The 22,629-nt window shown below is 47.8% G+C and overlaps 1 protein-coding gene across 29 annotated transcripts in view; it reads left to right on the forward strand.

Annotated features, from left to right (window-relative positions):
* The window catches only part of LOC107273268 (mucin-17), a 225,126-nt gene that overhangs the window by 67,212 nt on the left and 135,285 nt on the right, over positions 1–22,629 (forward strand). For 2 of the 29 annotated variants that reach the window (XM_015751302.2, XM_025090619.1), the window contains exon 1: positions 18,323–18,734. The exons of 26 other annotated variants lie outside the window; for them this stretch is intronic. The gene's annotated coding sequence lies outside the window, so the exon portion shown is untranslated. Of the gene's footprint in view, positions 1–18,322; positions 18,735–19,818; positions 20,151–22,629 lie in introns of those variants that run through there. One more of the 29 variants, XM_015751304.2, reaches the window with a different exon arrangement.

Below are 22,629 nucleotides of genomic sequence, written 5' to 3' on the forward strand. Positions count from 1 at the left end.
TTACGTTTTTTTTTTTTTTCGGCATATTGCGACGGCTGAGGGCTTTTTGGCCCTCGTAAGGAAGGTTGGGGCTTTGTCCAATTAAGCGTCCAGCTTTTCGAGCGCCGCGGCGGCTTCGCATATTTCTGTCTGGAGAGGCACGCTCCTCTCTCCCTCCTCCTCTTTCACTCTGCTCAGTCAGGGATCGAGGAAAAGAAGAGTTTTTCACTTTCTCCTTTCTCCCTTTATTTTTATCCGTTATTCGTTCCCTACCCCCTCTTTCTACCCCTCTCTTCCCTCCTAGCCACCCCTCGCTCATCGTAGCTGACAGAATTGTGGTGGTACTCTCGCGACGAGTATTTTGTCGGATGTCCAACTTATCGCAATTAGCTCAATAATTTCTCTCGACGAGTCTCCAGCCTCCTCGAGACTTCAGGATGACAGCTCATCACTTGGCGTCCTCATCCGGGCTCGTCGTGCTCCTTAAAAACTCTGACGGATTTGCGAAATTTTTCATTTTCTTTCTTTACCAGGCACTCTTGCCAACCCCCGAACCCTCTAATACCAACCGGCTGAACGATGACGCGAATCTTGATCCATGATAATTGAAGAAATAAAATTAATGTTAATTAATGACATAATTATGAGCACTAGGTCCCCGGGTACTTCAGACGTACCGGGTCCGGGTCAGAGGTCACGCCGGTGACTATGAGACACTCCGATGAAAGCTGTCCCTTATCTTGCGCAAGAAGAGCGTGAAAGCTCGTAGCAAAAGTTTGCCGACTCAAACCGGATGGCTGTCATTATCGACTGGTGAATTGTCAAGCCGTCGAAAGGACTTCCGGTCGAGGTTCGAGTTAGCGCTTGGATAGGTAATGTGACGCGTGTCTTCCTGGCAGCGCTCCTTGTCCTCGGGCAAGGGCTGAACTTGTCCTGAGTGCCAAGTTCCTTGGGTATTAAGCGTATTAGGCACGGTGGCTTCTGACTTCTGCTTGCTGACTGGAGAGAAGAGCATCGGTCATTAGCACGGATAGATTCGAAGGTTATTAGCCATTACCGCCATTAGGGAAGCCCAAGTCGTTGTCTGGCAGGATCCTAGCTGTTGGTACCACTGCTAGTCCTGTGAATTGATCTTTGGCTGATCCGAACGAGCGTGAACTTTGAACCAGGTACAAATTCATGGCTACCCAAAAATATGAGAATTATGTAATTTTTGATTTTCTATTTTTCTTTTGCGTCAGGACTTACGCAATATTCTTGTGACCTTTGACACACCCTCCCTTTGGGTAGCGCAGGGTTGTTCGAGCGAACGATACATTTTTTTGGGAAATTTTTAAAAATTTTTTTACACGCGGCCGGATTTTTGAGTCTCGCGAGATGAAGTTGAGGGAAACTTTTTGGTTTGTATCTTGTATACTTATATATATGCGTGTATCGTAAGCCTTTCCCTGGATTATAAGGAATCTCTCTCTCTGGATTCCTGTCATATCCACATAACAGGCCTGTTTTTATTCAATTAATACTCCCTTCCTAAGACCGTTTCCGAGTACAAAGTTTGATCCATTTCCGTGGAAGATGTTTGCGCGGTCGCGGATGGAGAACTTTGCCATCAAAGACGCTCTTTCCCATCTCTATTTCTCTCTCTCTCTCTCTCTCTCTCTCTCTCTCTCTCTCTCTCTTACACAGTGATACCAGTATCTCTTTGGAGTCGGCACGAGGTTCAACCGATGGAACAGACCACGAGAGGGAGTCATGAGATTCTGATGTTTGATATGCTGCGGTGACGTAATAATTCTCTCATATCGAATCCGAAGATTCTTCTCAAAGAGAAAGAGAGAGAGAACGAAACAACCATAATACTGAAGAGTAAAGTAATCGGTCCTTTTTACAATCTCGAGGAAGATGCTGTGATCCTTTGATAAAATTGTCAAATAAACTATAAAACTAAAATCCTAAAAGTAAATAAAGAGAAAAAATATAGATGATACAAGTAGGATGCTGTCGAAGGACAGAAAATAAAAAGAAATACATCTCTCTCTCTCTCACTCTCTCTCTCTCAGATGACACAAGTCAGATGAAAATGAAAAAAAAAAGTGCGAACGAAATCGCGGCTCGGCCGGAATTCCTGGACGCCCGATGGACCCCGAGGAATTCGTCATCCCATAGAGTTTGTCCATCGGGCAGAAACGTCACGACGCTGCAGCTAAATGCCCGGCCATTTGTGTGACAAACGAGAGATGTCACAGGGAGTAGTACTACGGGCACGGGAGTCCTTCAGGACTCCGATCTCACCCTAGTCCACGTCCCATTCCGGCCCCATCTCATCCCATTCCGCATCGCGCGTTTAATCCATTGATTAATTCACTTCGTTTCTACGTCCTTTATGATTAGTCGGCTTCTCTCACGCTCCACGACTCGGACTCTCTTAGTCGAATTCCCGGAACTAATGCGTCCTCTCTCCCCCCGTCCTGCTAGTTTTGTTAATCAATTTTTCCCGCACGGAAGCACATGTTACCAAGCATCCCTGGACCAATCGGAGGCGTTCTAGTTTACCCAAAAATTCTAGAGACTTCTCTCTCTCTCTCTCTCTCTCTCTCTCTCTCTCTTTCTCTCTCTCTTTCTCTCTCTCTCTCTCTTAGTTCCCTAGTCATTCGCGGCTTGGTACCTTGCCTTCTCTTTTTCTGGCCAGTTCCCCTCGACGGTAGCCTCAAGAAAATAACAATGGCCACATTTACGACGTTATCGAGAATAAATATTTGAGTCCAGCAGCACTGGTTTTATGCGGTTGGCAGTACTCGGTATTTCCATCGCTCTTCCATCGCAATAGTTCTTTATCTCGTTTTCTTATTTAAAATTGGACTCTGACCATTCCGAATGGCCAATAAATTTCCTCTGGTTTACATAATGTAGTACCCAAGCTTTTCTATTCACTTATTAAATCTACGATTCATCAAATCGTCGTATTCAAGAAGGCTGTAAACCCGGCAGACTTGTCTTTTACGACTGGGACGCCATCCTGCGGATCCTTTTCGAAATTCAGTGCCAATTTGCCTAACGTGCATCGTCAACTTTACGAGCACTAGTCCGACACTAAAGAAATGCTTCAACATGGATTCTCTTTATCAATATTATCTTGTTCCACCAAGTTGGTACTATGCTGGTGCGTATGCTGCTCTCGTCCCTCTCAAATTTCCTCTCCCGTCTTTACTCCCCCCCCCCCCCCCCGCCACCCAATCTTCCTGACCACCCGTCGCGAGAACTCGTTTAACGCGACCAAAGAAACCTAACCAAACTTTTTTAAACATTTTTTTCTCATTTTTGCCTTTATTTTTTTCTCTCCTTTTCACCAACACTTTCTCCCTCGCGGGCTTCGCTGGTAGCTTTCTCACTTCTTTTTTTATGCCCCCGGGGTCCCCCTCTGGCTGCTCCGATGCCTGCCCTGGCTATACCCGGTTGCCTGCTTTTATCAAGCTCAGCCGACTTATCGTGACTGAAGGAAAGTTCGAAGCCGCCGTTACCCTGATAAAATCTAACGTCCTGAATTTCACTGCCGGCTCGATGCTCTTTCTCATCCTCGTTGTGTCCTGGTTGCATCTTCCCTCCCCCCTTCGCTACCCACCTTCCCCTTCGACGTCTCGCAGAAAAGTTGTTGAGACGCTCGCGCGTCGTTTGTATCCGTCGTGAATTTTCTCGAATGTTCTCGGTTGCATAGCTATCGCTTGTTTACTCCGGTTTCGCTATTTTCCAAAGCGATACGTCAATCCGATATCCTGAAAACTTTGAAATCCCGAAGCCTGGAGCTGGAAAACCAGGATAGCCGAATGAAGAAGAAGTATATATATGTATATATTCGAATGGGATAAATCAAGCTTCAGTTATCCCTTTTGGATTCCGAATGCATCGACCTTGGATACGTTGACTGATAAATCTTCACGTATGCACAATATTCTTTTTTTTTCATTTTCTTTTTTTTTTCATTTTCTTTTTCACTCTATATTATTTTTCGAACAAAATTTTTTCTTCATGTTCGATCCAAAGGTCGAAAACGACTGGTTTCGAGTAGCACGTTACTGCCTTTACCTTTCGTCTGGTTTATTCATGCGTTTCCGATAAAGCCACGAGTCCGCAGGAACCGGAAGCGGATCGTTAAGCGAGAGCCTTTCATAAGCCGCAAAACTCGAAACTGTGAGGATCCCCGCATGAATAAGCCGTTACGTCGCGTTACCCTACGTTGATAAATAGTCCGCCTCGTGCGAGTCGGAGAACGTGTGTGCGACGGCTAGCGGTGGCTTAGCTCAAGCGTAAACCTTCTCCTACGTTTGCACCTCGAAGAGGCAGAAAGAGAGAGCCTTACGTGGAGCGGCAGAGTGCGATAAAGAGAGAATGGACGAGAGAAGCTTTAATCGTTCGGTAAATGCCTGATGAGTTTATAATTTCGAAGTTTCCATAGCGGCTACGTAAATTTGGTTTAAATTTCGATCGGCAGCCCTTGGGACGGCTTAAAAGGTTCATAAGGGTGACTTCACTCGGGGGAGTCAAAATAAGAAAATTTTCAAAGTTCATCCCCATACTTTGAAGATTCGTCATTTCTAACGTCAAACAGCTGTACGATATTAGTACCGTATAATTTTTGTTTTCTTTCTTTACACATTCAGTCCTCTATCCGCCATCCTGTCCGATCTATCTATCAAGGACGGAGACTTACGTAGTTTTTCGTCGATTCTTCGCGGCTGTTACAGTTAAAGTTCCTGTCCCGCCAGATTCCTATGGGATTTCGCACATTGCTTTGTTTTTGTTATATCCAACGTACAAATGCCACGTGGCAGTCAGTCTGACAGATAAACGTCATGTCCCTTACATTGTCCAAACAGAGAAAGGGAGCACGAAGAAAAACACGAGGTAAAGGACTGAGCAAAGTCCGGCAGCCCTACAAATTGCAGAAGCAATAAATTGCCTGTAAAACGGTGAAGCGGCCACACAGATAACGTATCTTGTGGCTGATATCGATGGCGATCGGCCGATTTATGGGGTAGCGCTAAAAAGCCCCAAGCACGTCTGACACGCGTGCCTGCCGACCAGAAGTCCGTTTCTGCCGTTTCCTATCTCGTATCTCTCTCTCACTCTCTTTCCCACTATTTATCTACATGCCCTCCTTTTCCCACTCGCCACCAGATAAGAATTGCCAGTACGAGCTGTTGTTCCCTAGGGACAAAAAAAAATCGCCAGGTTACCTCCAATTCTCTGCAGCACCGGTCCAGCTAGTGAAAGACACCCCTAGTGCTACATAGTGAGATAAACTAAGGGGTGGCATATAAAAAGCTAACCTGACGTGACTTCGGATGACGTAATGCAGCAATACGTATGTGCGAAACGTTTTGGCAGTTGGCAGTGCCTGTATGCTGTACGGGATAAGGGGGGGGAGGAGAGAGGCTGTGACAGGATCCTACGGATGAGAGAAGGACGTCTAAGGGGTTCGGGGGATGATAGGTGAAAGGGGTGCACGTAGATAGGGAGGGACCGGCGTATACTACTGTTCCACTGTTTCTAAGGGAGATCTCTTCTCAGCCACCTTCCCAGCATCCGGAATTCCCTGTTTCCTGATTTACCGACGCAATCGCTCTTTATTTCTCTCCAGGCGGCCCTCGCGCTCCCGTCTTCAATAGATATCGGCTTGTAATAGCTTTCCGTTACCTGAATATCTGCCATCGCGAATTTATCAGGGCTGCACTCGTGCACGACCGGGCCCCGTGCTAAGTGGATTTCATTCCTGATATATATTTTCTTTGGGAACCTCCTTAGCGGATTGCGTAACGTACCTATGTGTATCAGGGCACGTGGATAGGTAGGACCGTGTGTGTCCCTTTGAAGATTTGTTTCAAGGGGTTGGGAGGGGCGGGGGGTAATTTTATTGGGGCTGATTTTATGGACTTTCAATGCAATTTAGTTAGGTTAGGTTAGGTGGGGAATATTTTTATGTTTCTGGGTTGAATAATTGTGCAATTTTGTTTTACTGGTTCATCGTATAACTACCCTATTGGTTACAGTCGGAATTTTCAATTAAGATCCGATTCGAATAATTGTACAGTTTGATTAGATGATTAACGTTCGACCCCGTTGCGCTGGCAGGTACGTTTTAGATATGCCTATTTCACAGCTGTCAGAGCTACTTGTCGTTTCGACTATTATTATTATATTTATATGTTCATATCTACATGCGTATTGATCGCAAGCGAAATGTACGTTTTTATACGTACGTTTACGACTGCTTTCTTAATTGTATTGTAATTTATTATATCGTCGATTACTTGCTTCTTATCGTTCGATAACTTTGCCTTTTGTCGAATGCCAATTAATTTTGGCGCATTTACATGTAAAATAGTATGTTTACGGTGAAAAAAGTGAAGAAAAAGAAAAAAAAAAGTTGACTCTCAATAATACCAAGTTTTAGGCTCTTTGTCGAACGGGAGAAAAAAAATATCTAGATCGTCCGTCGAAACGACATTGTTTGCCGGCGCGATTAGGAAAAGAAGTAAATATTTTCGTGAAAAGTTTCGCCACTTTCTATACGATGATACGACAGAATCCAACCCCAAAAAATAGGGGTCCACCTTTCCCCATACGTGGCCACGGTACAACTGGGTCCGGCACCAATTTCATCCCCCGATCCCGCAAGACGCTCCCCGTGCAACGCGACCGGAACGAGGTTGAAGTTCGCGGCCTAAAACTGCGCGGAGTTGGCGGTTGGTCCGATTGGGGTAAATTTGTAATTTTGCGAGTGTCGAGGGGCGCGAGGGATGATCGAAGGGAGAGGTTTGCCGTCGAAACGCTTCCAGGACTTGAACCAGACCTCGCCAGAGGGCAGCACCGTGTGGTTATCAAGGGAATACGAATTACCAGCGGGAAGCTCGCCACCCGTCAACGACGTTCCGTACCCAAGTCTGTATATATCCTAGAATCTATCCAGGACCAAGCACAGAGTCCTGCAGGACTCTAGAACATATCCCGGACCCAGATATAGACCCCTACAGCACTTCGCGACGTATCCAGGTCCCACGTAGAGCCCTACTGGACTCTCGTTCACTCATCAATTTTTTTTCCCTTTTCGGTCCAATCGATCGCAACTCTTCGGACGATACTTTTCTTTTTCCTTCGCAAAGAAAGTAAAAGAAAAGGAGAGGAAGGCCGATGGAAGAGAGTAAAGCTTATCGCTCGTGAGTCGAATGCTCATCGTCCATAGGACGTTCCATGGAATTTATGGTCCCTCCGCAATCACTGAACTTGCTCCTGGTGTCATCTCGCTCACTCTTCCCAGAACAGCATCTCTCTTTCTCTCTCGCTCTCTTACACCCGGACCTCCTTCTCCTTTCGAGTCTTACATCGATGCGGCCAGATGCGGTTCTATTGTTCCGTCGATCGTTATCTCCTCGCGGCGGGCAAAAGTTACCCGCTATCTGCAATCTCAATTAATGCCGCCCGCTTATCGTGAGATCATCCCCTTATTATCGTCGTACCTCCCCCCCCTCTCCCTTCCCCGACCCACCTACTCCCACTGCCTCCACCTAGAGTACCGGGACGATTTATCGGCAGCGCTGTGCTGAACGTCGCGACGGGGTCAGGGGACGTCTACGACGCGCGGCGCCGGATGTGCTCGTCCTTGCTCTCTACTTCAGCATCCTCATCTTCCTCGTGGCTTATTCCTCTTCCGTGCCTCCTTATCCCCTGACGATTTACCAAAAGCTTCCATTTGGCTCTGGCTACGCTGACCAAGCGCTGACGATGATCTTCATCCTCCTTCGCCTCCTCCACGTCCTCGAGATGGCTAGACTTGGTCGACGACCAGGCTGGACCGTACGCTATCCCTTTTACTCGCGCGTATATGTATTTTGTATTCAGTGCAGAATATGACGTGGAGCACCTAAGCAGGACGTAGATGAATTTAACGTGTACCGTAGAAATGGGGGCGAGTGGGGGTTGACTGGGGGAACTAGTGGTAATGGGGACCGAGACACCTCAGGCTAAATCCAACCACTGCGTTTCCATTCAGTTTGTCCATCCAATAACGAGCGTTACATCCATCCTTTAGGAAACTCGAATCTTCTCTTATGGATGGGATTAAGGGTAGCGAGAGCGAGAGAGACGGAGAGATTTTTAATGCCCATAGGATAGAAGAGGATAACTACAGACTCGTCGCGATGCACTGGGTATGTCCTGGGTATTCGTAGTCTAACGCATACCTAGTTTGTAGCCATATCGTTGGGTTCTATGGAAACCTGGCCCTGCTCAATGTGGGACAGGGAACAATGCTGGATGGAGTACGAATCAGTCGTTATTCCGAATTTACAGTTTTTTCATCAGGCTGATTATTGAATAACTGAAAAATTGCTTCTGGCTGTTCGGGTTCGTTTGGGCTCGAGTCTCGTACAATGGCTAAGCCTCATAGTGGGTTTCAAAATTTTTTTTTTTGATACGACTGAATACTCTTCCATTTTTTTTCCTCCCTTCCGCTTTAACTCGTGATTTTTGTACGACCCTTCAACATATTCCATTTGTTAGCTGTCACCGGGGAGACGGACCCGTTCGTTGAGGTGGTCAGTATTGTTTGACGTCGAGGGAATCACTGGTAAAATTTGAACTATTATTTTCATACTCTGCTTTTGTCCCCTTTTTTACGTGTTCAACCCTCAAGTCCATTTTGAGATTGTTGTACGAGATTTTTGGAAAAAAAATTTTAACGAAAATTATGATCATCCAGATTATCTCTGTTTATCTTTCTATTCGTAAATCATCAAAGGGTGTGGGAATACTCGGTTAATTTCCATGGATAATTACCGGGAGGGATGCTTACCCCGTGCTGGATAGGCGTTTAATGAATAATCAATTGTGTATACGCATAATCTTTGGGTCAAGCAAGGGTGGCCAAACATGGTCCAGTAATGGGAGATGCTGATCGCCGTACGTGCGTGCTCTTCGTTAACGTATTGCTAACCCCTTCGACGAAATTTATATTCTCGCGGGTAGATAAGGCACATCGGGCCTAATCGGGATCCTGGGAAAATATCGGACCACCCGACCCCCCTGGCTTCCACTTTTTGCATTGCGTCACTTTCATGGGCTGCTTCGAGTCGGGTACCGTGAATCTCCTTTAGGGCGGCCATGCGTGCGATTAACGCCGTTCAAAAGTCAGAGGATTTTCTCCTGGGACCGGAACAGAGTGGTGGGGGGTGTGCGTGATCAGTTCCTGGCGATAAAGTTAATTTACAAATAAGTCCCAAAAAAAAAGAAGGGCATCGAGATCACGTATTCCAAGAATGTATACCTTTGGTCAAGGAAATAATTTTGACCCCTGACCCTCTAAGGGTGATCAATATTATCCCTAAACCCCATGCCAGTCTCCAGGTCGAATGGTCAATAAATTTGCTAGGTCGTTCTCGTGTGAGCATAACAATCACCTAATCGAAAAGGTCATGCATGTGGCCCTGGACTACCGAGGGTGATATTAGCCTTCGATTCCGGGTAGTCGAGTGACTCCGTTTCCTGGTCCAAGTAGATTTTCATCAGACCCTCGGATCAACGTCAAATCAATTGTCACCGCAAGAAAATCAACAGCTGGTACAATCAATCCTAATTATCTTGCTGATATGAAAATTCTAACGATGGTTACCCGGTGTCAAGGGGTCTGTATGTACGAAAGGGGTAGCTAGACCGAATGGCTATAGCGTACCTATACTAGGTATGTAAATTAATGGAGCAAAGGGGGCAGAGAGGCGTCATAGGAGACGAAGCAGGTCCAGGGGATAACGTTGGTTAATTTATAAAGCGCAACGTCGTCAGCAGGGTCCAGGGTTGCTTAAGTCAAAGCACGTACGACGTAGGAAAGTTTCGGTGGGACCAGCCGAGCGCGCACGGCCCCCGTTGACGTTAACGGTTATCAATATCTTGGCCGGGCTAATTCATCAAGCTGGTGTCGTCAGGCCTGACGGAGGGCTGACGTCACCCCGACGTAGGACGGCAGGACGATTCTGATTAGCATTAACGATTCATGGTACCCGGTACTAGCTACGGTTAGTACCCGTCTTTTTCCATTTGGGCCTCATTCCGTCACGACGACTATGAGGACGCCCTAGTCCAGGTTATCTTTCGCGTTTGGACGACGATTTGCATAATGTTTGCCACCCCTAAACTCACCGGGTCCACGTCTGCCCCGACGTCGACCAAGATCCTGAACCTACTCAGCACCACTTGCACAGGGTACTGGGATCGACGTCGACGGCGTTCTGGTTGGCGCTGACGGTGACGACGTCGCTGCTTCTTCATCCCCCTCGGGACCAGACGCCTGTTCTACGAATTTTCCAGTCACGGGGAGAACGACCAGGACAAGTTGCATATTCTCTCTTCGAGATCCGACGTAGCGAGAAGCAGGATGGTGAGTTCGAGGCCGGCAGTCGGGCCGGCAGAGTGGGTCCCTCTGGCGTTAGACAAGGGTATCGGGCTGTGAGGTATGGGGGCAGGGAGGACATAGTACTCGCTAGGGTGATTGGGGTGGGTGGGACTGACCATTTGAATACACGGCACTGTAATCACGACTGGGCTTACTATATACCTTTCTCTCTCTCTCTCTCTCTCTCTCTCTCTCTCTCTCTCTCTCTCTCTCTCTCCCTCTCTACCTGCTGGACCTTCCCCATCGGCAGCAACCCCTTTCTCTGTACGGATACACGTATAGTCGCTTGGTTGTTCGGGGAATACCTCCAGATTGCTAGCGGCCTCAGACTTCATCTCCTACACATCTCCTGGCTTCTCTCTAACCCTTTCGCCACCAGGGGAGGTATACAGGGGGGTATACCTGTATACATCATGTCCGAAGCTTCCGAATTCCTATACACGTGTGAACTTAGCTTAACGCTTCCGGCCACTGCCTTCGCTCGCATCAGCTACCCGATTATTAAATGTTTATTAATTTACTGAGATTCAGGGAAACAGGTGCGGCTGGAGGTATTTTCTTTTTTCAAATAAACAGACCCTGAATTGATCTTTGACGGAGTCAGCAAGTGTTCCGTCGCTACCTTAGTCAGTGGCTAAACATTTGCCCGGGGGAAACTACTGGGCCTAGGTAGGAGAACCCGGTTAACCCCTTAGCCATTTCATTAAATTAGGTTGGTACGGGGGTCGTAGTCGTGCGGGGGGTGGTTCTCGGGGAAATGCTCGCCCGAGCCGAGCGAAAACTTTCGCTTTTACCGTCATTTTATAATTCATGACCGTCGCCGTGTCTGTGTATGTAAGGGGATGATAGGGGGCGGGAGGGGGGTTGAGTCGCGCGAGTTAGCTAGTACCGCGTAACGAGTAGTGAGAGAAAGTAAAGAGGGTTGCTTTGGCTTGGATACGTTGGCGAGGGTAAAGAGAAAGCTAAATCATGCATTTTATTAGGAGCACCCCTTCGGCGCAAGGGTAGCTGGGTAACCTAGTAGGAAAGCGGCATCCGGCAGGCAGCCAACCGCGCGGGTAATCCATCCGACCATAACCCGATGCCTGGAGTTTTCCTGGCGTCAGGTTGGCGAAAGTTGATGTCGGCGTACCTACCCCTCGATCTTTAAGGGATGCTCCCGATACCCGAACGACAACGTATCAGCGCCTTTGACAATTTCCAATCGTTTTGCTGATCATCCCCTAAGAAAGTCAGCGCCGGTGGCTTTCCGGGTCCGGTATCAATAGATAAATAGGGGGTGACAGGAGCATCGACTCCAGCTAAGACCAGGAATTAGGCCGCGCAAGGGTGCCTCAGCTAGATGACGGGCTGGATGCGCCGTCGAACGAGAGATTTCGTAAGGGTGGTAATTAAGGTCTGGAATTAGCTAGAGAAAACTGGAGCTCCTATCTTCCTCGAGGGATGAATCCTCGTTCCTGTATACCTCCTTTCACCGCCCCCCCACTCCTTCCCCCTCTCTCCCACCCTTGACTTTCTTGCGACCTTCCTTCATCCCCCTTGACATCGGCATTCTAAAAGGACCATCCCTGGGTACGCCGCTGTTTCAGGTCGCTCGCTTTCTGCTTGAAAGCGAAAACCGAAACTACCCCTAAGTCGGTATATCGATTTTCGAATGGATTAAACTCCGAAATTTATTTTCTCCTATGACAATTGCCGAGGGGAGGTGGGTGGGTTAGGACAAGACTTTGGGGTAGTTGTACCAGAGGTAGGTTCCAGTGACATCGATCGAACTACCCTTTAATATCTTAACTGGAATAACTCGCAGGTTCTGCCCCATTACGTCTAACCATGCCTCTACCCGCCCTAGCCCATCTTCCTTGCATCCCTTACTTCTCCCTTTACTCGTATATTCGAGCGTTCTACAGCCATTTCTACTCTCTGCCCTCTGATGTCCCTTCGTCTTCCATCCACCCCGCCATAAAGCGTCCCTTGGTCTTCCCCCTTGATTATTTTCCATTGGCGTAGCCCCTAATTAGATTCTTAGGATCCACACTCTCGCGTTCATCCCTTATATCGGGATCAATGAAGCAGCGTGTCCCGTGGATGTGGGAAGATGAGAAACAAAATTTTAAGGGTTAAAAGTCTAAAACTAAGTGACTGAGAGTCGACCGTGAATAGGTTGACATGGGGAGTAGGTATGGTTAAGGGTGGTTTAAGGAGACGTAGGAAAGAGCGAGAAGGAGACAAGGGTTGAAACATAAATGTAATTGGCTACACACATAGCTACGCCATTGGGCGAAAGGGTTGAACCTCGGGAGCAGAAGGGATGCTGCGACGCCGTGAGCGTAGCTCACAATCAGTGGCTGCACCCCGCGTCTCTTCTCTTTATCTCCTTGCACAGATTTTAATATAAATTATAATCTAATGTCGTTTCTTAATACCTTTCCCCTCCCGGATTTTCCCTATCTCGGCCATCACCCATCTCCCCTCCTTCCCTCCCCAAACGACAGAGTCATTATTAGGGATTTCTCATTACGCGATCAATCATTCCTGGGATCGCGAACCTAATTTCTTGCGTCAATTAATATCGCGATGGTAAGTTACCGGCGTCGACGACCGACGTCTGAGAGATCCTTTCGGTCCTTCCTGATTTCTCAACACCCACGGTTTATCCACCTTCGACGGTCGGTTCTCTTTTTTTTTCTTTTTTTTTTATTCTTGGAATTCCAAGATAATCCGTTTTGTCCGCCAGAGATATCCACGGCAAGATCTTCCAGGGCGATCTCTCGCGGGCATCTCGCGAGGTGCCTCGAGGTGCCTGAACAGTTTGAGATGACGAGAGATGGTTGGGAGGCTGCTCCTGGGTTGGTAGATGAAGAGGGCGAGCAGACGGGGGATAAAGTAAAGATAGAGAGTAAACCGATGGATTTATGTCTTGGACTCCCAGCAGCGAGAAACCATCCCTTAGTCGCGCCTACGATATACGTATAGTATATGGCACTGCTCTCCCCTATGTTTACCCTGGTACACAACACGCATTCCCGTATTTACGCACAAATACGTCAAATACGCGTGTAGAGTCCAACCCCCCCCCCGTTACACCCCCAACCCTTACGGACTCCTGTTTGCCTTCTTATATCATCCCTCCAGATATAGTCCCTATATGCGTATACAGGCTTGTACAGTAAGGCATTGGTTTCTGAGGGCCCTAAGGCCCTTTGGCCTATGGACACCAATTTTTGTTTTGTTGATAAACGTCCTAGGTCCTTGGTACGAGGTCCAACCCCTTTTCTCTTGGTTGTAATTTTTTTTTTCTTCCCCTCGTAACAATGCCAGTAGTACAATCCCAAGGGTGGTTGTACAAGGGATGAATGGCGCGGTAGGAGCTTGCCGATTGAAAATTCGTCGGAAAGCTCAGAGTCCTGGTCGCGCATACCAAGCAAGAGGACCTGCCGACTCTTGGGGTTAAGGGGGTGGTTTTCCGCGTTCACCTCTAGGATCTCTAGCAGCGACCCCTTTCCTTTAGGGTAATTCGAAAAACATAACGCTGCGATTTAAATGGGATCCCTGAGAGAGGGTGGTTCTCCTACCACTTCTTTAGGGGTTGTTTTTTGGCACGGAGCTCGGTCCTGCGGAAGCTCCTAGTTGCCAAAAGTATTAACCGTCCTCGTTACGCCCTCTTGGAAAACCCACCCCTAGGACTCAGTTCGTCCCTCCGTCAGGAGGACGTCTCTGACGTACGATGAATTTCAATTGCCAACCCTATCCCAGAACTCGTTCGCTCTTCGTCTCCTAGGATCCTGAATGATCCACGATCTTTCGTTAATTGAAATGGATCTATACACCACCCCGTGAATACGCATATAATTAAAATCGATAACCCTGAAAATTTCTTCTTCGCCGAACCTGTGGCTAAGCGGGTCCAGCCCAGTCTGACCAAAGTCTTACTAAAGTCCGACCAGTCGTCGGAGACCGAACTTTGCCACGAGACTTTGAACTTCCCTGCGAGTTGATCCTCTGTTTTATTTCACTCTCGCAGCTCATCGGCCATTAACATACTTTCCCATGGAATTCTTCCCAGCTCCGAGGTACGAGTTTCCCGCCTCGCTTTAGCATAATCACAGTCGGCGCCAGGTTGGCAGAACTGGATGAAGCTTTCGAAAGAATTTCATACGACGTAGGCTGGAGTGACTCACGATCCGATCTATGGGCTGCTACGTCATCGCGAAATACACTCGAGTAACGAATTAGCCAAGAAGCATAAAGAACAGAGTCAAAATAGGCGAGAAAAAAAACAAAAAACTGGAACAACAAAACGAAAGCATTCCGCTCCGAGAAATCCATCCCAGTCTCATCCCTGTAATCCAGAGGAACGTTTATTGTTCTCAATGGCTGGGAGATTGGCGTAGAAATATATATATATAAAAAAAAGGAAAGTTTCAGCCCTCAGTTTGTCCCTCCCATTCCCAGGGATCGTCAACATCGCGGACCTAGTATCTGTACCAGTAGCATTTCTACCACTACCACCGCTGCCGCTACTGGATACTACTGTGGCATCACTGTACCAGTAGCTTCCGATAGTTCCTACTGGTAGCCGGTGTCGCTGTAGTAGCGTGAATTCTCCAGGAGCTTTTTCCGTAGCGCGTGCTACAGAAAAAGTTGGCCAAAGTAAGCCTATCGTGGGAGGCGTGGAACGTGGGAGAGAGTTGAGCTTTTTGGAGTGGGGCTCGCGCATGCGCAGGTCGATAGACTTTACTCCTGGCGACGCTAGAGCTTGCGGGGGATGGTTCACACACTTCTCTCTTGCTCCGCGTCGTTTGAGGAGGCTGGGCGCGGGCTGGTGAAAGGGGTCGGTAGGGTGGAGAGAGAAGGGGGGAGGGTCAAAGAGGACAGAAGAATCCGAGTGTCCAAGAGAGGGAGAGAGAGAGAGAGAGAGAGAGAGAGAGTGAGAGAGAGAGAGGGAGAGAGGGAGAGAGAATTCAATTTTTTTGGTCAGGGCTTAAATCCCGTAGACCATAGACCATCATACAGTAACATTTTAGAGAACAAGTAATAGGTATAATATGAGTCAAACTCAATTTTAGTAACAGACTTATCATAACAGTAACAGATTTATAACATAAATCTCCACGTTAAGTAAATATATAAGCAAAAATATGTAATTAGTGAATAGTAATAGTAGACAAAAGAAACAGCTATAATTAGCGTACCCTACATTCGGTAAATGTATGCACACATACTATACACCCTACTGAGTAGGTGACAGTAATGAACAAAACGATAAGACGAAGGTAAAGAAATAATACTATAAACTTATTACTAGGTAGAGTAAGGTATTACTATATGACTTAATTTTAGTTGTACCGAGTGTGTCCGAGTTGTTGATCCACAATTAAATAGTCACGCAGTCGTGCGCGAAACGTGGATTTAGAGGGAGCATCTCTGACAGTGGTTGGCAAGGAGTTCCAGAAGAGAGCTCCTCTAACGTGAATAGCATGTCTATAACATTCAGTGCGATGGATGGGTACGATAAGGTCATCGTCCCTACGTCTGGTTTCGCGAGTCACGTGCGTAAGAGGTGAAGTGACAAGTGCAGATCTAAGGTACGTTGGACTACCAGTATGTGAGACTTTGTAAATAAGGTTCCCCAGTAGAGAAAGTCGCCTTTCAAGCAACAAATAATTCACTATATATTCGTTGTACACTCTGTATGCAAAACACCAGTCACTTCACAATAATTTTTATTAAAAGTAATACCCGTATTTTAACATATATTAGTATACCACAAAGATAGCACACAACTCCTAGTCGCCATGAGAGAGCAGAGCAGAGGCACAGAAAGAGAGAAGGAAAGAGAATCTGTTGGGAGGATACTACGGTATATATACACTGGAAAAAAAAAAGGGCGAGGACCAAGAAGAGGGGCGGGAGCAAGACTTTCGTCATTCCTCAGTAAGAAATGAGGGCGTGTGGATGCTCCGTTGTTATCGCGCATTTTTATTAGGTATATATTTTTTATTAATTTTTTTATTTTGGCATTACCCCCTTATCAATAATTTTATTTATTCCCATCATTTTTACTCGCTACGTTTGGTGGCTATTTTTTTGAAATTTTCTTATCAGCCAAGTAGACCGTGATAAATGTGACTGGCTGGTATCGCTAAAGGTCACCGCACGCTATGGTTATCGGTTCCCAAGTAAATACAGTGAAATTGTCAATTATTCGAGGCGCAACAATTGAAATGACTCTCTGGTTTTATTACGATGTTTACAAGTAGGAATGATCGACAGGAACGAATTACATTGGCACGGTGTAACACGTGACTCTATGCATTTTCCCAACAGCCTCCAGGCGTCCCTGAATATCCACTTGATAATTCAATACTTACGACCGGTCGAGGTACCTGTACAGAGGCGTTAATTAAAAAAAAAAAGAAAAGACAATTAAAACACGACCTACCTTATAATTCCGTAATCTCAATTACGAAATAACGTAGATTGCATTCTAAACAAAGATTCATCCCAAGTCGGATCCACGTTGAGGATTAAGGAGCCCGAAGTAACTTTCCTAGCCAAGCAACGTCTAAGTAGAGTAAAGGGAGTAAGTTATCCCGAAGGAGGAGAAATTCGTGGGGAGGAGATGATATGGGAGGAGAGAAAGTGCTTAATCGGGAGTTAATCCAGTTAATAGATTCCGAATAGAGTCAGGCTGTTGAACGATTCGCGGTGGTCCACAGGATGCGTCCGGAGTCTGCGTCTCTGTGATAATCTGTCATTTCTGATCTTGGACGTAGTGCAGATAAGATTGCATTGAATCTTAAGATTTTTCGAGACAAATGTATCATATATATATATATTGTGAGTAAGAGTGAGAGAGAGAGTGGTTATGTGTTTATCAACGCACAAGGACAGTGACGTAATACCATTGGTAGCTCGCGGTAGGTTTGGTAGGGTTTTGGTACTATAGGTAATTTATGACTTGAGAGAGGGAATTTTCGCAGGAAACACATCAAAGTCCAGTAACGGTCAATGCAGCTTTCGCACAGAGTGTAGCTTCACGGACGGTAAAGCAACCACGGCCTGTGCTAACTACGTTAAAACTTTTAATATTAGTTTAGTCGACGGCCACGGTAGATTGAGACGTAATTCCAGGTAATACCTCGGGTTCCACGAGCTACTTCCAGCTAATACCGAACGAAACGCGACGTACAAAGGACGCTCTCCCAGTGCACTCCTTAATCTGCATTAAACTCAGCGTTCGGTAGTTCGGTAGCCACGGGGAGTATTAAAGTGCCACGGGAGGAAGCGAGAAACTCACGGGGAAGTCGAATTCGCCCAATCCCAGTCATCCGGCAGAGAAAAAGAGAGAGAGAGAGAGAGAGAGAGAGAGAGAGAGAGAGAGTCGGATCTTTTGTCCTGACCAAAGTTCAACCTGGTAGGTAAACTCGTTACCTTCCGCGTCTCCGAATTCGCGGAGGCTGGTGAAGGAGAGAAACAAATTTTTTTTTCATCCGCGACTGGCAATAATTCCCTTGGTAGTCGGGAGTGACTCCAGGAGCCGGGTTCCCGTGGGTTGGATCGCGCCATGGCTGGATGGGAGGATAGGTGGGCGTCGGATGCTGCTGGAGGAAGAAAATAACGCGAGGTGGACCGCATTTTGCTTGAAAGGTAGTCTCTCTCTCTCTCTCTCTCTCTCTCTCTCTCACTTTCTTCTTTTCTCTCTCTCTCTCTCTCTCTTTCTATTTCTCTTTGCCGCTCTCCAGTACTTTCTAGAGCACCGTCGGTACTGGCAGCAGGCAGACGTGGGTACAGCTTTCGGATGCTGAGGAGAGGAAGAACGGTTATAGGAGGAGGAAGAAGAAGAAGACGAAGAGATGTAGAACGAGAGAGAAGGAAAGAGAGAGAGAGAGAGAGAGAGAGAGAGAGAGAGAGAGAGAGTGGCGAGTCGATGCGTGCGTACCACCACAGTCAAGAAAAGTTTTACTCTCACCAACACACGAGCAAGCTCAGCATCCTCCACTCTCCTCTAATCTAACTCCTCGCGAATACCGAGGCTCTCGCGCTCCCTCACCAACACTGCTACAAAGTCCTCCGTGCCGTTACGACCTCTCGGGGTTGCTCGTGGAAAATCGGCGCTCTTCGTCAGCGTCGCGGCGCGCTTCGGACGTTTATAGGACTACGTCCTCTGGACGTCGTGATCGTCGTAGCCGTTCCTATCGCGCGAGCATCCTCATCAGACAACCGTGTACCCGGCCTCGTCTTCTGGACCTATAACCAGCATTTCTTTCTTGATCCACGTCGACGCTATAAATCGTCGTCCGCAGAATCCGTTCAGGTAAGAGCAGAGATCCATTTACATCGACAATAAGTGAACCAGGTCCAGCCTGATCGGAACGCGAGCGTCCCGACGTTCTCCAGGTCGTTCTGAGCTCTTGCGGCGTAGTACCGGAAGTGCGAAAGTAACCGGAGCGACGTCTACGGGACACTGACGGAATTTGCTTCTCGGCGAAGTTTCCGGTAAGGTCCTCGCGCCAACTTGGTACTACGTGCATCTTCGCCAGGGGGAGGGTGTGTTCCACCACGTTCCAAAGGAACTTTGTTCCTGTTCTTGCGAAGAACTTTGCCTCTTCTCCATCCTCGTCTTGCTTCCCTTACCCTGGCCCATTTCTCTCTCTTTCTCTCTCTGGGGATACTTGCACTAGAAGAGAGAGAGAGGGACTTCTCTACGTTGCAAGATCTTCCCCTCTCCTTGTTCAGCCCCTCTTCCTCTGCCTCCCTTACCTTAACGTTCCACCTAGCTAACCCCCCTCCACCCCTCGTGCCATTGAATAAACTAGTCTACCCCAACGATAGTTACTTCTTTCTTGTTACGCAACTACCGAGTTCTGAGCGACGCGCTTTAGAAGGTTACCCTGAACTTGGCTTCAGTTTTTTCGCTTCCCTCGTTCATCTCTCTCCTTTCGTCCTTCAGTTTATAGCACCTCCTTTTTTTTACACCTTCTTCTCATCAGGCTTCCTCGTGCAAGTCGGATCCTTCGTTCTTTCCTTCGATCCTTCGGGACTTGTCTTTCAGCTGGTTTGTCTTCGACTGTCCTGTAATATCTGCCAATGAAGCTTCGTTCGTTTTCATCGTCGGGGGAGGGGGAGGTGACTTTGAGATGAATGGGAATAACATTTTGAGGGGGTCCAGGATTTCCTAGGGCACGCCGAAGAGAGACACTGAGCAATTGTGTGTTAGGGAGTGAGGGGTTCAAAGAGGAGAGGAGAGAGAGAGACAGAGAGAGAGAGAGAGAGAGAGAGAGAGGGGGGCGGAGTGAGAGTGAGAGAGTAGGGGGATTGTTACCCGAAGTTTAAACTTGGTTGTCGACTGCCGTTAACAAGGTTTGCCATGGGGCTGGTTCAGTAGTGTCTAGGTCTCTGGTTGTGCTACATCGCGGCCACGCGTTTCGAGACGCTCGGTCCGTTCGAATCTCGCTAAAACCAGCGTCGCGACGCCTGTCCATTTCCTGGGACATGCACTCGGATCACTTGGCTGACCGGTACCCGCCTCTCTACTACGCATTTCGCGTCGCGCGCTGCTTGTGAAAGTTTTTCCGCGTTCTCCATCCGACGGCGTCTCGTGGTACCGGAAGCCACCGAGCACTGGGTCGCGTCTTAAGAACAGTGATCGGGATCAGTGATACCTCCCAACTCCCAGTGGGCTAAAGGCTCTCGGTCATCGGACAGTACCAGCGTCTCCTCCTCATCCACGGTGAGTGATATGCATTTGGATACCAGCTCGTCCCGACGCCTGGGACGCCTCCGATGGCGTCGGCGTCGAAAGCCCTTGACGTTCGGTATCAGTACCTGCCAAACGTTTGATATCAAAAACGCGAAGGAGCCACTGTACGGGTGAAGCAGGGGGAAGCAAGGGGATGAAGCTGAGGGAGTGACGCTTGGTTGCACCCCTTTCTCAGGAAAGGGTTGAGAATCCTAAGGGGTAGCCGGCATAGGAAGAATCGCGTTAAAGCGACCGACGGTGCCGTCTTCCTCCCTTATTTTCACCCTTTCTTCGGCTCCGCTATCCTTGTACTCTCTGCTTCTCTCTCTCTCTCTCTCTCTCTCTCCGTTCTCTTTCTCCCTTCCGTCCTTTTCCATCCGACTCCCAAACCGCCGCGTCGTTCACTGATTATATTGATTCAAGGCCTACCTAACGGAATTACGCTCGGAGCAGCCCTAACCTCCCTCAACCTTAAAGCGGCTAAGGGTTGCTTTTACTACCCCTGTCGCGGATACCCTGGGATCGATCCCACACCCACCACCCACCACCCCGAATTATCACGGACCTCGTGACTCGTAACTGACGATTCCTTCAATCTCCTTCGTCATCCCCCGGTTACTTGCTGACAGTGAGATCCTCCTGAACTTTTGACCCTTGACCGATTATTTCTCTATCCCGTCCAGCCAACTTTTATCTTTCCAAGCTGAAGCAACGAGATGGAATATTTTCTCAAATCCATCGGACGTAACTTCTACCGACGAACGATACTCCGGGAATCTTCGAGTTCGCCGGGAAATAAAATTCTTTTCTTTTACGGTCGACCCACAACCCTTAGCATACAGTATGGCATAAGGGTGGTAACGGCTATAGCGTACTGTACTATATAGACACACATGGAACCAAATGACATAACGTGATAACGCGCAGAAATAAAATGGCTCTATTTTGCTTCTCTTACCTTCTTCGCTGCGTCTTTCGTTATCGTTCGCCAAATGCAACCTCAGCTAATCGCACGACTAATAATCCTCCCCGTGTAGATTACATAGGACTTTAACACGGCTGACGTTTCTAAGGCAAAGTCGTAATCCCCCGAAATTTCCGTTACCACCTGAACTTTGAACTCCGAGAACTACAATCAAAGTAATCAGAGCAGTCAAAGGTACAGATTCGTAAATTCTTATCTACGTGTCTCGACATCTTGATAACAGGGTCCTGTGACTTGTTGACAAATATTATATATGTCAACGTGCTATGCTGCTAGTTAGCAGGTACTTGAGAATTACTATGAATACTTAAAGGAATGACGTATGCCGTCTTATACGTTCTATGGTATTACTATATGGGGTTCGTTCCGGGTCTTAATATGTGGTACCCACCTCGCCCGCCCCTCACAACTTCATTTTCCAGGCTGGTAGGGAATCTATTTAAAATTCGATGTTACCTTGTTACACCGGCTATGACAGGCTGACAGTTGACTGTCATGACTCGAAAAGAATTACATCACCCGTTATCCTCGTTCCGCATCCAGGACTCGACTGTACAAACGAGGCCGCGGTGCGATAGCGTGATCCAATTTGTCGAAGAATGCGCTATCGCGGACGAAGCGCGGCGAGGGGGGAGGAGATTGACTGCGGGAGGCAATTAATACGATGTGAAGGCATGCATGTTGGCAGGCAGCGCGGAGGAGCCAAAGACTCGCTTCATTAGGGTTCAGGAGCGGCGCTACGGGAAGGGTTGATTTTTGCCACGAAAACCACCCTTACCGTTCATTGGTTTCCAATTATTGAAATGCCAGTTACGTGGGGACTGAATATACATTGTGGATGAACCTTTAGGTTTTTTTATCGTGAACACTTTCTGTATTCCTTGTCTATTTTTTTTTACTTGCTCTCTATACGAAGCACGTTACTTACCGTAAGGTAAGGGACGATGGTACTTTGGAGGTAACGAGGGTCGAAAGTGACCCGAAGTAAAGGGGACAGGTAGCGTAGCGTGCGGATAGGGACAAAAACAAGGGATGACATTAAGCACCGTGTCGCAAGTACATAGCTATGGTTGCACCTGTTCTACGTGTTATCAGGGCTATCAGTAAAAGAGGCGTCGGCTATTCTTACGCGTCCCTAGGTCTGGCATGAGGTCGTAGGTTCAGCCAGTGTCCGTGGGCAAGGAACGACTCGAGGTAGTAGGGTGGTCTAGGTGGAAGGAGTGGGAGGAGGAGGAGTACCCGGAGGACGTGGAGGCGTAGGAGAAGGTGAAGGAGTAGGTTGAAGCTCCTCGAGGAGGAGAGTGGAGTAAGAGGAGCAAAGAGGTCCGGGGCTTTTGGCGGGGGTGGTCCAATCAGCGGCGGCCCTGGCTGGGGGCAGCCCACCGACGCCGTTACCACCGCCGACGACGAGCGCCGCCAGCCACCCCCTCCTCTTGGATCCGAGATGCTAGCCTTCCTCGACGTCCCCAGCCCTCCCCCCCCGCC

Source organism: Cephus cinctus, unplaced genomic scaffold, assembly GCF_000341935.2.
Source record: "Cephus cinctus unplaced genomic scaffold, Ccin1 Ccin1_scaffold1553, whole genome shotgun sequence".
In the NCBI taxonomy this organism is placed as follows: Eukaryota; Metazoa; Arthropoda; class Insecta; order Hymenoptera; family Cephidae; genus Cephus; species Cephus cinctus.